General features: G+C 26.0%; 1 pseudogene across 1 annotated transcript; it reads left to right on the top strand.

Moving 5' to 3' along the window:
* The first annotated feature begins 9798 nt into the window (after positions 1-9798).
* LOC111287533 (putative disease resistance protein At1g61300 pseudogene) lies at positions 9799-13041 on the top strand (annotated as a pseudogene). Its single transcript, XR_016338379.1, has 2 exons — positions 9799-12773; positions 12871-13041. The product of XR_016338379.1 is annotated as a putative disease resistance protein At1g61300 pseudogene (transcript).
* Positions 13042-15841: the final 2800 nt, after the last annotated feature.

Raw genomic sequence — 15841 nt, 5'->3', positions numbered from 1 at the left:
TTTTTTTTCTTGAATGAATGTTGTCACACTCTCAATCTAAGGTATAGTATGATCATATTATTTTAAACTAAAATTCTAAGGGAATACGAAATTTTCTTTGTTAATCATTTAAAATTTTTTAACAATATAATTTATGAAAGAAAAATTTATATATTTAATCTAATTAATAATATATTTCTATATATATCAAAATATAAACAAAAAAAAATTTAAATATAAAACTACTAAATATTATTTTTTTAAAATAATTATATAAACAAATTATTGAATCAATTATTATAATGTTCTGTTACTATCAAAATAATATCTAAAAATTAAATAAAAATTTATTTTTTGAATTTATTTATTTATTTATAAAATGATCAGAGTCCATAGGCTCTTAATCCATTTTGTTTTATAAAATAAAAAAAAAAACACATAAATAAATGATTTAATGTAGTTGGTTAACTAAATTCAAAGGGGTCAACACCTTCCTTTTGAGAGCTCAAAAACGCTTCATGAAGATGGAAGGTCATTGCCAAGGCACACGCTTTTTCGCAATCGACAACAAACCGAACCTGCCTCCTTTGTTCTTTTCTATAATACTTAAAATAATGGTGATAAGATGCCGTTAATCAAATAATTCATTTTAAAAAAGATTAAATTATTGAATAAAAAGGAAGAAAACATACGTATCCCTAAAAATGCTTTAAGCATCATTATTAATAATTAAAAATTAATAATTAGAAAAGTTTGATATTATTCTGTTTCTCTCGTGACAGAATTATATTGCTTCCTTCTTGATGTTCTAAAATGGTCTAACAAAAAAACCACAGATCATGTAGCCCAATTCAAGCATATACATTACAAATGCAAGATTTTTTGCTTGTTGATTCCCCCTTTTTTTATAGTTTGAAAGGATAAAAAAATTGTCCTAAAAAAATCCTATTGATTACAACTTAAGACTTCATCTTGAGAGCAAATGCTAGTTTTTGTTGTAGACTAGATGTGTATATTTATATACTAGTATGTTACGGTAAAACCAATTAGTAATATAGATTAGCAAGTTCATTAACTCTGAATAGTATTTAGCAATATATTTTTATAATACCTAAGAGATCGTAACTTAAAAATAACAAATGAAGTTATAAATATTAAAATTCAAAATTTAAATTTATTGGATGTCATCTTTTAAATTTAATTATATGAACTAATTCAGCTAAACTTTGGATCCATCTCTTTACTAATGTTGTTGCAATATTTGACATTGAAATTCTTGATCTCTACCCAAGATTAATTTCATAAAGAATCAAAGCCCCGAAAAAATGTAGTAAAATTGCGCAATGGGTTATTTTCTATTTTTTTTAGGTACATACATGGAGATATAAAGGAAGAGTGAAGATTCTAACCTTGAAGAATGAGGGATCCTACTACTTGTAAATTAATGTGTCTATCTTCATTTATTATTTCATGTCAAATAAATGTAAAATAAAATAATTATCATATCAAAATTCGTATTTACATGTCAAATATAAAATAAATTTTTTTATTTTTATTAAATTTTATATATAATTTTTATCAAAATTTTAAATTGTACTACTTTTGTTTTTTTTTTTTTTTTTTTCATATCCTACCTAGGAGAAGCTTATAGCTTTTGAGTATTACCAGATGGCAACAATCAAAGTGATATCAAATGCCAAACAAAATGGACAAAACAAATAAGGGAAAAACAAAAATAAAGAACTCATAATCACATTTACACTTGCTTCTGAGTTCTGTAATTGAGATGTAAAGGATTTCGGCCACTAGACTTTCAAGGTTTAAATTTAGGAATTTCATGTTTTCACCATATTAATAATTCTTTGAAAAATTACTTTCAGTTTTCCAATTTTCTAAACAATCCCACCAAAATTAATTAAATTTTGTAAATGAAATTCACAAAATAAAGAGAAAATCTTGCTATTTGACCAGAACATAAATCCCTCTACATCTAAAACCTAAAGAAAAATTTAGGGTATTTGAAATTCAATATTTTTTTTCTTCAACATATGACCACTTTAATCATGTCATGAGCATAGCATGTGTTAAAGACAAATGCTAAATATTTTGTGAAATCTTCATGTAAATTTTACGCGACATCTAACAATTGATCAATTTTGAACGAGATTTTTATTACTTCTGTTAAAAAATACATTTTAAATTAACACTAAAAAGGATATTGATGATTTTATGTGGTGTACACATGATATGATCCATAATATTAATAAAATATCACATATATAAAAATCAATTAAATTAGCGTTATTATCTATTATTTTAAAGAAAAATAAAATTTAAAATTTGAAGATCAAACCTTTCTTTTCTTGAATTTTTCATTAAAATAAATAAATAAATAAAAAGATTGAAATGCTTTATGCAAACCACAATGTCCCATTGGCCTCAATGAAAAATTGTTAATCAAACATCCAAAGTACAACATCAAAACTTAAACCCAGGCTTTAGTTGGTATATATTTCCATCTTTTTGCACTGTGCTTGAATGTTTTCAATGAGTTAAAATATGTGAAATTGGTTGATATACATAGAGGTGAATCTCTCCTAGCATAATCAGTATCCCGAAGCTAACGAAAACTTCAAATAAAAAAATAAAAAGTTTAAATGAATTTTTGTGATATATTTATTTATAAAATTAATTACACTTTTGGTGCATGAATTTTAGAAAAAAAAATTATATAAATTGATATCTAAAAAATAAAATGTACAATTTATTCCTTGAACTTCATAAAATGTATAATTTGTACCATTAACTTTCAAATTATATAGTATTTTAATCCCAACTCTAATCTGTTAACTATATTAACTTATATACATAGCATTTGACAAATATTTTCGAATTATGTATTTACTATACATATTGTCAACATGTTTTTTTTAATAAAAAAGATCTAAAAAATATATTTTACTTAAACCATAAAAATTATTTAGGATAGGTCAATTATTATTTATCATGTGGTATCTGTAAAATATTTTTACAAAATATTTAATATTTTTATTTAATAAAAAACATACATATAATAAAATTATAATAGTTACATATCATATAGGCTAGTAAAATTAACAATATTAAAATTTAGATTAAAATAATACATTATTTGAAAGTTTTAAGTGTAAATTAGATATTTTATCTATTTAAGTACCAATTTATATAATTATCAAAGTTTAGATAAAAAATTGTAATTAACTCCTATTCATATAAGTTGGATTATGGAAGAAAATTTTAAAATTTTAATTCTTTTATTTTATTTCAAAAAAATTGAATTCATACTCTTTGAGCAAAATATATATACTTATCATTAAATCAAATGTTTTATTTATTTATTTTTAATTTATCTACATACTTAACAAATTTTGAAAGATCCTAATAAAGGTTTAAAATGGGATGAATAACAAAATTAAGCAGCTATGGGATGAATTACTAATTAGTCAAAGGATTTTGATTTAATTGAACAAAGAGAATTGAAATTTTGGACTATGTATAATATAAACCTACTTTTTACTTCATAAGTTTCATCTTTTCAATTTTAAGATTTAAATATGAGATTTTTAAATTAAAAATTTTCAATATTAAACATTGAATGTATATCCCTCTTAAAATATAAGCAAACGTTTCTAGTCTAGAAATTTATTTATAATAATATTTTTTATTTGAGAAGGGATCAACTTAGATAGTGTAATATTTTTTTTAATTTTATATATTTTTTAAACATTAATTTAAAAAAAATTCAAGAGATGGGATTAAATTGTTATTTTTTTACTTTTCTTTCTTATCCTTTGAATTAATTAAAATCGAGGGTTAGAAAATGTGTAATATTAAAAAATTTTTATACTATGTAAGTTGATCATTCTTCCTTTTTATATTTATATTAGTAATTATGAAATTTTTTTCTTAAGAAACATTTAAAATTAATTTATTTTTTTAAGAAGTATTAATATTTTGGGTAAAGTAGTTTTTTTTTTTAAATAGTTACTAAATTATTAAAATTTTTAATTTAATCACTAAAATTTAAATGATTTTTTTTTCTTATCCAACTATTAATCTTTAATAACATATTGATATAATATTGCTACGTAAATAGTAGATGTCATGTGATATTAGATATCATTTGATATATCATGTGACATTGTTGATAATTAGTCTAATATGTCATTATTATCACGTTATTATTGCTACATCAACCGTCGTCTCTAATAACATGTTGATTTAATATTAATATATTAATTATTACGTCATTTGATATCTCATATGTTATTATTGACGTGATATTATAAATTTAAATAAATTAAAATTTTTAACATGATATCACATAATATTTGAGAATTAACTTGTCATTATCACGCTAGCATCGCATTAAAGTATAATGGTTGGGTGATAAAACAAAATTCTTTACTTAAACTTTAATCATAAATAAAAAAATTTTAATAATTTAATCATCATTTTAAAAACAGGACTATTGTTGAGGAACCAAAGCATTAATTTTTCTGTTTTTCTGTTGAGTTTTCTAATTTGGCGGGAAATCGTTGTCGGAGCAGTTTCTGCATTCGGGTGGGTCCTACCCTTGTCTGCAATCATATTTCTTCTTGAATCAACAATCTCTGTTTCTCTCACTCGCTTAATCTCACTCTCCCATCGATTACCTACAAGTGGCTTGCACACATACGGACGTGAGAATCACGAACACTGTAAAAAGAGTGGGGTAAAATGTTAAGGGATTGGCGACCGTAAACCACAAAGTCCACGAGGGTTTAGTCAAAAGGTCGTAAGGGACCCACACGGTTATGATATTTGTCTGTTAACTCTTTGGAGTTTCCTGTTTGCTTTGCTCGGCGATCCGCCGGTGCTACTCTCTCAGTACTTGCTTAATTATTGAGTTTACCTTTTCATTTTTTTATTTAGTAATTCTTTTTCATATATAATATTTTTATAGTTATTTTTTAATATATTTGATATATTTTATTTTATTAATTTTGTTTCTAAAATTTAAAAATTCTATTAACATTGGATGAATAATTTCTCTTTTATCAAGTTCATTAGAATCATCATGAAATTTTAATGTAATTTAATTACAATTATAAAATTTTAACTTATAATAAATAGTCTTTAATAATTTATTTTCTAAATAATTAATAGTACCATTTTCTTTTTTTTTTCTTTTTTTATACAATTCATCTTTCTTTGATTTTAAAATCAAAAAAATTTGAATGAAATTAAAGATAATGATATGTAAGTAAAGATGACAAAATAATTTATATTTGATGAATTTTGACTTATTTTGTTATAATAGGGTCGGATTATTATGAAATCAAAGGTTGGATTGGATTTTTTCTTTAGGGTCGAGTTCGGGTTGAAATTACGTTTTTGGTGGCACTACCTTGATCAAACCCAGACATATATAAAATAATTTATTATTTATTTAATTTATACTTATATTTCTATTATATTAATAAAATTATTATTTAATATTTTAATTTAAAATATTAACTTAATAAAAATAATATATTTATATATAATTAAAATATAATTTATATTATAAATATTTTATAAATATTATATCAAATTAAAATTATTAAATTAATTTCAAATTAAATTAAATATTAAAAATAATATTTTAATATTAAATCAAATATAAACAAAAATATTAAAGGGACGGGTCAAAATCAAGTATAGCCAAAGAATACTCCAACCCATTACCATTCCTATATGTAAGCTGGTGCATAATTAGTTACAAGTTGCATTTTCTTTTCATGATAAAGCTAAACATGTGCTAAATGTTATCGTTGTTATTATTATTATCAATTTTTTTATATTTTCTCCTCTAGATTTGTGAGGGTAGGTTCACTATTGAGATTATGTAGACAACATGTGATTTTTGTCTTGTGCAAGAAATTCAATCTAAATGCCAATGCTCTAGCTTAGACTTAGTTTGATCTGGTCTAACTTAAGAACCCCGCACCACCCCCCTTAAACATATATCAAGATCAAGAATTCAATATGCATAGTTTCCAAAAGTATCCATAAATTGAATCGGATGAAGATTAATTAATTGATCAGATTGATCTCTTCATTTAAGTTAGAACTATTATTAAAATATATATTTATATTTTATATGTTTCAAAATTTTAAAATTTTAAAATTCAAAATTTATAAAATTTTATTTTTAAAAAGTTTTAATTTGATTATTTTATTAAAAATAATGGTCAAAGTTAAGTTCGTTTGATCCAGAAAAGCAATAAAGGAACAGAAAAATATTATTCATTTTCTTGACTTTCGATTTAAACCATTATAAGCACCACATTTAATCCAAAAATAACCATGTCTGGTTTCTTGTTCAACTAACCAATGGCCTACGTTGTTTATATATTAGGTCCTTGGTTGCTCCCTCCTCATTAGGGTAAGTTTTTCTTTATAAGAATAGCAAATATTAATTTGGTGACAATATTGAAATTACAAGTTGTTTTTATTTCTTTGTTGATTAATATAACTTATAAAATGCCAAAAACTTCTCTTTCTACATTACTAATTCACTATACTATCTAAATTATTCATGCATGCTGACTGTAATTGTTTGCAAAAATACCCTAAAATTGGTTCCAAATACTTTTTTTCTTCAACCAAAAATAATTGCCTACATTGTCATAGATTAAGGTCAATAAATCTTAATTTAAAGATTGTGAAATTTAAAGTAGTTTATAAAATTATAAATTATGATTGAAAAAAGTAAATAAGTCATTTAATCTTACATGATATTAAAAGGGCATTATTTCTCACACTCGTAGAAGTACATGTATTCATACATATTCAAAGATATTACGAACTAAAAAATTTAAAGCTCAATTCAATTAATTCATATAGTTATTTTTAAGACTTAGCATTCAATATATCTAAATTTTAAAACCTTACAATCCATTTTTCTATCAATCTCTTTTTTACCAAAAAACATTATGAACAAGAGATAACCGACATGATTCAAATTAAAAATAATTTTTTGAATAATTCCAATAAACTAGAAACCGATTTTTAAGTTCCCACCAAGTATTGAGGTGAAAATCAATTAATTAAGCTAGCTAGCTATTAATGGATTACGTTTTTAATTTTTTTCAAGTGAAATTACAAGAATAAAAGAAGTTAAAATTATAATTAATTAAATATTATATTTATATAAAAAAATCATTGAATAATCAATCAACAAATTAGAATATAATTAAACAAATCCAACATAAAATTAAATTAAACCCAGACATAATAAAACCTGAACTTAATACCTCAAGACTAAAAAATTTCCTCCTTGATTTTAAGCTAAGGTCTCATTGTACGTGTTTAGTTTTTTGGTAAGATATTTATTGATATAATTAGATAGCATTGAGGTCTTATTTGACCTAAGAAGGCATATTAAATTCCATGGATTAGAGTAATTTATAGAAGAATGTAACAAACAGAGATTGTGGCACAAGACATAGATTTCCTTGTCCCATGAAGCGTAATGAAAACGGCAATAAATCTTGAAAATTGCTTCATTGTTTTGATTGATAATGAAAACTTATCAATTACGAAGCTAAAACTTGCACCCAATGAAAACGAATTTACATGGAAAATCATCAATTTTCGGTGAAAGTGGGGCAACCTGAGAAAAATGAGTCACCTTTGAAAATTCTTAAATCTTAGTCTTCTCAAGTTTGAGCTTGTGATTAAAAGGGTCATATTTTTGTGGCTAAACAAATTTAAGCAATCGAATTTTAACAGTTTCAAACCTTCCATGCATCTTATTTTATTTTATTTTTTTGAGAATAAGGGAAGATATTGTTGATATTGAGATTCGAATTTCAAATCTATCCAATTCTTTTTTTATAAGTGATTATATAAATAAATTTAACTAAATTTCATATTCATGCATATTAATTTATTAGTACAAAATTTTCAATATTCACTTTGTTTTCATAGCAAAGGTAAGGAGAACCACTCAAAATCAAAATCAAACACATTTTTCTCTGACCTATATGTCTTTTAACTATCAATTTTAGAATAAAAACTCAACGATAATCACAAATGCATAATCATTCAATTATTGAATAAAAGGGAAGAAAACATACATATCCCTTAAAATGCTTTAAGCAACATTATTAATAATTAAAAACTAATAATTAGAAAAGTTTTATATTGTTATTTTTCTGTCCTGACAAGATTAGTATAAAGCTTATGTTGATATGTTTTGATTTTGTTCTGTTTTGTTTTGTTAGAGGATCTTTTCTATAGATAATAGTACAGGTAAAACAGAATAAAACCTAAAAAAACCTTATTCCCTCTACCTACTGCCACTTTGGACCACCCACCAAACCCATGCACTAGAATCAACCATCAAATAAAGGATACAAATGAAAAGTAGATTAGAAAGATTAAAAAAAAAGAAATAAAAAAGAGAAAATGAGTGGAAGGATAAGCTTAAAGGGTTTAAAAATATAAGTAAAAAAAAAACAAAAGAAGAGAAAGGTTGGCGGGCGGCAACTAAAGGTGAGAAATAAAGGAAAGAACGGAAGACGAAACCTAAGGGTTTAGTTCACTTTTATTATACATTGTAACATTTTAGAAAATTAAAAAAGAAATATAAGAAAGTAAAGATTAAGCAATTTTAGCCTAATTAAATCTAAACTTTTTAGTTCTGTCAAATGTTAAATTAATAAGGTGTTTTGGAATATAGTATAGTATATTTTTTACCATTTATTACATATATAAGTTGTGTTATATATGTATATTTTTAATATTAAATTTAAGATTAATGATTTTATTCATTTACATAGAAAATTGATGATGATGATGATGATGATGATGATGATGATGATGATAAAAGATATTATTATAAAATTTTTCAATAATTGGAAGCGGATAATTTTTAGTGATATATTTTTTTCAAAATTATTCTTAAGATAAAAAATAATTTAATGGAGAATATATTGAAAATAGTATATGCCTATATATTTTTCTAGCTTGAAAATTAAATTCAAGGAATTTTTAAAAATTCAAAATGAATTAAAACCACATATGTATACTATTAATTATATTTAAATCATAATTTTATTTTATATTAAAATATTATGATTTTAAATAATTAAAAAATATAAAATATTTTACTAATTACTTATTATTTTATTTGAGAATGTGTGAATTTAAATTTTTGTTTGAAAAACATACATATTTATTATTAAATTAAAAATTTAAATGATTTATATTTCATCAAAAAAAAAAAAAAAAAGAGTGACCCAGGCGTAGCCGGGAATTTTCTAGTATCTACATTATTATAAAATTTTTATTTAATTTGAGGTTTTGAGTAAATTAATACCAACTCAATCAATTATTAGTAATTATAAAAAATAAAATAATATTATTATAAAAATATAAAATCAATTATATATATATGTCTTTTCGTTATTTAAAAAAAATGCCCACTTTTTTTTTAATCAATTATTCGCCTCCAAAATATATTTTTCCGTTTTCAAACTACCATTTTTTCTACCAATTCTAGTATCAATTATTAGAAAGTGAAAAAACTGATATGCATGTTGAATAAAATCATTTTAAATATTTTAATTAATTGTTCTCAAGAATAAAAACTATATATTTTTTAAAATTTAAATTCATTGAAAAGTGAATATTTACCACAGCTTGCCATCATAGGAAGATCACAGGAAGTATCCTCACTTTGACTTCCACAGTTCCATTTTGAATGAAATGGAAATTTCAATAAATTTGATCAAAAGTTAGAATAAAATTTCCCATTCCACTAACTAAGAAATTAATATTTAATTTCTCAGTTACCCATGTTGTCCTTGATCTAACTGCTTTTGTGCTTGCCTGCGATTGTGCTCCTTTCTCCTGTTTGTCGACTGAGACAAGCAAAAATAAAAACCCTTTGATTCAACAGCCGTTGATTCAAGTTTCTTATTGCTCTTTCTCCTTCTCGTTGTTAAACACTCGTCTTCTTCTCTAGTCGTTAGAATTATAATCTTGTGCAAAACTATGGGGAACGTTTTCTCGATTTCTTTGTCGTGTGATACCATAATTTCCCGCTGCTGGGATTGTGTTGCTGGACAAGTAATCGACGCATGCCATCTTCAAGAAAACCTTGCTGACTTGAACACAGCTCTGGACGAATTAAAGGAGCGAAGGAATGATTTGATGAGGAAAGTCAACATCGCTGTACAACAAAATTTGAGGCCGCTGGATGAAGTTGGAGGATGGCTTTCAAGGGCAGAAACTATGATAAAGGAAGTTGATGCACTGCTTATTGATGGTCCTGAAGAAATCAAGAATATATGCTTGGGAGGCTGTTGTTCCAAGAATTGCAAGTCTACTCTCAATTTCAGCAAAAGAGTGGCCAAAAGACTACGTCATGTTAAGGATCTAAAGGGGAAGGGAGCTTTTGAAGTGGTAGCTACGGAGGCATCTGCAGCTCCGGTGGTTGAAAGACCGAGTGACTCTGTCGTAGGCTTGGAATCCATGTTCAATAAGGCCTGGAGTGCCTTTGAACAAAAGCATGTGGGAATTATTGGCTTATATGGCGTCGGGGGAGTTGGCAAGACTAGGCTCTTGACTGAAATCAATAACAAGATTGGTGTTTCATCTGGTGGATTTGATGTGGTTATTTGGGTTGTGGTGTCTAAAGGATTTTATATTGGAAAGGTCCAAGATGATATTGCAAAGAAGATTGGCCTTTTTAATGGAAATTGGAGTGATAAAGCTCCCGAAGAGAAAGCTATAGACATCTTCAGGATTTTGAGAGAAAAGAAATTTGTATTATTGTTAGATGATACATGGGAAAGAGTTGACCTGTCCAAGATAGGAATACCTGTCCCGACTAAAGAAAATGGTTCCAAACTAATATTTACAACTCGTTCTACTGAGGTGTGTGGCCAAATGAGAGCTCATAAGAAGATTCAAGTACAATGTTTGCCCGAAGAAGAGGCTTGGAAATTGTTTGAGGAACATGTTGGTGAAGATGTTTTTGATAGTCATCCAAATATTCGTGGGCTAGCTCAAGAAGTGGCCAAAGAATGTGGAGGACTACCTCTTGCACTCATCACCATCGGTCGTGCCATGGCTTGCAAGAACACACCCGAGGAATGGAAACACACAATTGAAGTCTTGAAGAAATCAGCCAATTTCGTTTTTCCAAACATGGGCGAAGAGGTATATCCTCTTCTAAAATTCAGTTATGATAGTTTGCCAAATGACTTGGTTCGATCTTGCCTTCTATATTGTAGCTTGTTCCCAGAAGATTTTCAAATTCATAAAGAATATCTGATAGATTTGTGGATAGGGGAAGGATTTTTGGATGATCATGACACCATAAGTCAAGCTCGAAATCAAGGACACCACATCATTGGTTCTCTCGTTCATGCATGTTTACTGGAAGGAGTAGATGATTGGGGTATAAAAATGCATGATGTGATTCGTGACATGAGTTTGTGGATAGCATGTACGTGTGAAGCAGAGAAATGGAAGTTTTTTGTGCAAGCAGGTTATCATTTGACTCAAATGCCAGAAGGTGGAAGATGGAAAGGTATGCAAAGACTGTCATTGATGAAAAACGAGATTGAAAATCTAACGGAAGCACCTAACTGTCCCGATCTTCAAACTTTGTTTCTCGACGATAATCGTCAGTTGAAGGTGATTCACAATGATTTCTTCCAATTTATGTGTGGCCTAAAAGTTCTAAGCCTTAGTGGAAGTCATGGTATAACAGAATTGCCAGTGGGGATCGCAAAATTGGTATCTCTAGAATATCTCGACCTATCAAGTACAAAAATAAGAGAGCTACCAATTGAATTGATGGCTTTACAAAAGCTGAAGTGTTTGAACTTGAGTAACATATTACGTCACATCACAATCCCAAGAGGGTTGATATCTAGTTTCTCAAAGCTGCGAATATTGAGAATGATTGGCTCTTATCTTTTCGATGAGGCAGTAGACGAAAGTAATGAATGCTTGTTAGAAGAATTGCAGGGCTTGTATCACTTGAATGCATTGTCCTTGTCTATAACAAGTGCTTTTGCTCTTGATAGATTTTTGAATGCAGAAAGATCACACAACTACACTGAAGTAATTGCGCTTGAGATTTGGAGGGACTCAAAGCAATTGAATATTTTATCTTTAGCGAATATCAAGTCTCTACATACTCTAGTAGTTGGGCGATGTGAAAGTTTGGAAGAAGTGAAGATGGAGTGGGCAGGGGAAGGAAGAATGATAAAAGCACAGAGCCACATTCAAACCTCTGTGATTGCAACCCAACATTGCTTCCAAAGCCTTCACCGTGTATACATATCCACATGCTCAAAATTGAGGGACATAACATGGCTTATTCTCGCTCCAAATCTGAGGAATGTTAAAGTAGCAGACTGCAATGAAATGGAAGAAATAATCAGTGAGGTAAAACTGAGTCAGGTGGCAGAGCTTGTAGGAACTTTAACCCCATTTGTGTCACTCGAATATCTTACTTTAGATGATCTCCCAGAATTGAAGGGCATTTACAGGAATGCACTACCCTTCCCATATATGAAGAAAATTAAAGTTCTCAATTGCCCAAAGCTGAGGAGACTTCCACTTAGCTCTAACGGTGCAAAAGCAAACAAAATCAGCATTAAAGGAAAGGAAAAGTGGTGGAAAGAGCTGCAATGGGAGGATGAATCTACTAGAAATGCTTTTCTTCCTTGTTTCATCGCAGCTTAAAGAAAGGCGAGAAATTGCTAGTAAGTAATCTTACATTTACCTTTCTCCATCTCTGTTACTGTTGTCTTGAACTTCTTGTGTCATATCTAACTTCCTTTGGTTGAAAATACTACGCAGAACTGTTGTGGGGAATGTCTACGTCCAATGCTTGACTGTTTTTGAAGAAATTTAGTTATCGTCAGTCAATTTATCATGAAGCTTGCTAAAAATACTGTGTTGCTTGTAGAGAGTATATTTAAGTAAGATCTGATTTTTCCTGTTTAGCGGATTGAGAAAGACTTTAAAGCTTGTCTGTGTGCCCATCAAATGTAGCTGCTGAACCAGAAAATAAGGTCGTTGGTGATCATTGTGGTATAGATTATAATTACTCGTTCCTTATTCGGATTCCTTGTTAAATTGTTGCTTTTCTGTTGTAGACTTTGGGATTATTTGTCTTTAAAACAGATTTACTTTTGTTTTCCTATTCCTTGTTGGACGAATGCCATCAAACTCCGATAGTACGATCATGTTATTTTAAAATAAAATAATAATATAATATAAAATTTCAATTATTTTAAAATTTTTCAATAAAATAATTTATTTATGTAAAATTTATATCTTTAATTTAATTAATGATACATCTTTATATATCAAAACATAAATAAATAAAAATTTAAATCTTAAATTTAGTAAATATTATTTAAAAAAAAAAACTATATGAATCAATTACTGGATCCATTATTATAGGGTAATGTTACTATATTATCCTAATAACTAGAAAAATAACCCAGTCACACCTGGGTTGTAAAATATTTTTATTTTGATGAAATATAAATTTTTTAATTTAATAATAAATTAAGAATTATCTTTTGCTATTTTGTTGGTTTTTTATTTTTAGAAAATATAATCTTTTAAAAAATAAAAAATTGATATTCTAATTGTGTCACCTAATTAAAATTGGATAGATGTTGGCTTTTATTTTAAATAAGGGAGATTATTTAAAAAATTTGTATAGATTAAATCCAAATTCAATAATATATACATGATAATCCAATCCACTGATATAATATTTATTTATTATTAATATTAATTAATTATCAAATTCAAACTTATTTGTTCATAAAATCAAAGGTCACTAATATCATTATCCATTCAACTCAATTTTTTTTATAAGAAAAAATTGATAATTTTATTATAATAATTTTAACTAATAATAAGTGGACGATATTTTTATAATTAGGACTAGAGGAGGCATTATAGTAACTTTGATCAATTGTGATATCGGATATTTCAATAATTATAATAATAGAGATATTATAATAATTTTGGTTGATTATAAAAAAAGGTGTTACAATAAAATTGGACACATGCATTCGATTGTTAAATAATTAAAAGTATTATGATAATTTCTAATGACATTTTAGTTGATTATGAAAATAAGGGCACTATATTAAAATTTTACACGTGCCAAGTAATAAGCAAATAATTAGAAGGCCATAATTGTCATTTCAAAATGGGTTTATTTTCATTATATAGTTATAAAATTTCAAATAAAATGACATATCAACTTCTTATGAACTAATTACAAGAATATTTTCATAATTATAGTAAATAATATTAGAATCATTTTGATCAATTTTAATGGAAAAGCATTTTTGTAATTATGATAAGAAAATATTATAGCAATTTTGATCAATTATGATAATAAATAATTTTTATAAATATAATTAGAGGGATATTATAATAACTTTAGCTTAATACGATATGAGACGTATTTTCGTAATTATGATATAATGATATTTAGTTATTTTATATTTATAAGATTTTTTTTTTGTTATTTAAGAATAAAAGACATTATAGTAATTTGACATTTATAAGAGAAGTTTTTTTGTCATTTAAGAAATAAAAAAATTATAGTAATGTACATTCAAAAGAAGGGTGTTTTTGTCAATTAAATAGGAGGGCATTGTCATCTTTTTAGTTGCATGTCAAGCGCAATTGGCTAAAAATTAAAGGGGTAAAATTATCATTTCCATGATAGGTTATTTTTATATATAAGTTATAGATATCTAAAAATTAAATTAAAATTTTATTTTTTGAATTTATTTATTTATTTATAAAATGATCAGAGTCTATAGGCTCTTAATCAATTTTATTTTATAAAATAAAAAAGAAACTCACAAAAAAATGATTCGATGAAGTCGGTTAAATAAATTCAAAGGTTGATGGGGTCAACACTTTCCGATCGAGAGGTCAAAAAAGGTTTCTCGAAGATCATTGCCAAGGCACAAGTCACAAGGAAAACAAACCAAACCTATCTCCTCTGTCCTTTTTTATAATTGTTAATTACAATAATGGTGATAAGATGCCTTTAATCAAATAATTATTTAAAAAATATTAAATTATTGAATAAAAAATGAAGAGAACATATCCCTTAAAATGCTTTAAGCATCATTATTAATAATTAAAAACTAATAATGAGAAAAGTTTTATATTATTTTTTTTCTCTCCTGACAATATTAGCATAAATATTATGTTGATATGTTTTGTTTTGTTGGAGGATCTTTTACATAAATAATAGCTTTTTTTTTATAAAGGAAAGTTTTCATGAGCCTGCCTTCTTTTTTTTTTTGTGCTTGATGAGTATTTTATGTAAAATATAAACTATTTTACCAATAGATGTTAACTTAAGTAATAAAAGAATGTTTTTTTTCTTAAAAATTCGATTCCATTAAAATGATGTCGAAAAATAACTTTTTATAAATTTATTAAAGTTAATATAAATAAATTTATTTGAATCAATTTGAAAAAAAATGAACCGTATAAACTTGAAAAAAACTGATTAAATCGATGAATTTTTCTTTGATATTGTTTGTATATATATATTTTCACTTTTTTGATAACAAAGTTAATACTTTTACTTTTTATAAGAAACAATAACATTTAAATGGGTATTATTACATTTTAAAAATTATTTGTTTTTAATCAAATATGAGCTTCTTCACTAGTATTTGTTTTTTAATTTATATCAATATCGTTAGGAGAAAAAAACAAAATAGCCAGTAAAAGTAAGCTACAATAAAAGCTTATTATTACTAGATCTGATAAT

This window comes from Durio zibethinus, unplaced genomic scaffold (assembly GCF_047325235.1).
Source record: "Durio zibethinus cultivar Kanyao isolate XHJ-2024 unplaced genomic scaffold, ASM4732523v1 HiC_scaffold_413, whole genome shotgun sequence".
Classification (NCBI taxonomy): domain Eukaryota; kingdom Viridiplantae; phylum Streptophyta; class Magnoliopsida; order Malvales; family Malvaceae; genus Durio; species Durio zibethinus.
This window is presented reverse-complemented; position numbering and strand designations above follow the sequence as displayed.